Source organism: Sebastes umbrosus, chromosome 14 (genome assembly GCF_015220745.1).
Source record: "Sebastes umbrosus isolate fSebUmb1 chromosome 14, fSebUmb1.pri, whole genome shotgun sequence".
Lineage (NCBI taxonomy): Eukaryota > Metazoa > Chordata > Actinopteri > Perciformes > Sebastidae > Sebastes > Sebastes umbrosus.
The window spans coordinates 21,293,192-21,294,791 of record NC_051282.1 but is presented as its reverse complement, the minus strand read 5'-3'; positions in this window follow the sequence as shown (position 1 = coordinate 21,294,791).

Sequence of the window (1,600 nt, the reverse complement as noted above, 5' to 3'; positions counted from 1 at the left end):
GCTACTCACACACTGGACGTTAGATTAGAAAAATAGCTCTTACAGACATACAATTAAAAAGATGACAATAGAAAAGCGTTAACATACAAAAGGGAATCCGCGAACACTGAGAAATCCCAAATGTGTCAACAATATTGGATTTTAAATTACATTTTTTTGATTCCTTAACATGGTGTCAGTTCACAATGGATCCAGTTCAAATGAGTGAGGCAACGGTCGGGTATTTCAAACAAATTAGAGGTAGCTTTGCCCTTTAAAGATTCATTTTTTACTCAAATATGAAAAGTGTGGTGTGAAATAACCACACACATACACTCACTTGCTCATGGATTTAACACAATTATAGACAAAAACATTTTGGTGTTTATTACTTAAAGTGATACTCCACCCAAAATATTCCCGGTATTTATTATTTTATTATAGATTCACTTTGCAGAATTAAAAGCAGATGATGACTCAGAAATGGTCTGAGAAGTTTCTATGTGTCTTTTGAAAAATTGTCACAATTGGAAACATGAATTTAAGTTGACCACGTCTGCTGTTCAAGCTTTCAAAAAGTTAAAGTTATAATCCATAAGATTTCAGTATGTGGTGATTTAAAGGTGCAGTGTTGTAGGATCTGGCGGCATCTAGCGGTGAGGTTGCAGACTGCAACCAGCTGAAACTTCTCTCGTGTCGGAGAACTACGGTGGCCGACGCGAAAATGTGAAAATGTGTTTGGTTTGTCCGGTCTGGGCTACTGTAGAAACATGACCCGCTACCTATGTAGATATAAACGGCTCATTGTAAGGTAACAAAAAAACACAATGATTCTTATTATCAGATGATTATACACTAAAGAAAACATACTTATTAATATTATATTCCATTTTTGCCAATAATCCCCCTAAATGCTACACACTGTTCCTTTAACACAGCTCTGATAGTGTTAGGAGAGTGAAGAGTAAACTAAATATTAAGTGCCTATTTTGAAAATTGGCTGCCATTGCCCTCAGCAGCCAAATTTGCAGCGCCCCGATATCTATATCTTTTAATAACATATGAACCTATGTCTGTGCCAAATTTGTTGCTTTTATCGCAAAATGTACAGATGTTATGTATATTTCAGCTTAGCTGCCCCACAAACAGCTTTGGTCCAAGTTTACTTCCTGTCAGCTACCGCATTAACAAACATTGGAACAGGAAATACAAAGGGGCCCATTTAGATGATTTATGTTAAGTTTGAAAAGGTCTATAGAGAGGCAATTACACAATCTGAATTCATTGAATAAATGTCGACCTTAACAAGCATTAAAGGTGGATTTCAACCCATGAAAATATGAAGGATTATAACTTTAAGGTAGATACTGTATAGGCTGGAGTATCACTTTAAACCTGTTGTTCCTATTTTCTACCACAAGATGGCAGTGCATGCTTATTTAATCTCACTGCTAAACAATGAATATGACAAATCAGAGCGATGATGTTTCAAAATAAAGTGGAACATGATCCACACACTTTTAAAGACTTTCAAGTACTTTTGAAAGGGTCGTATAAGAGACAGTCTTTGTTCAAAATGAGTGTGTGTGTGGTTCTCGTGGTAATTATTATCCTCTTTAAA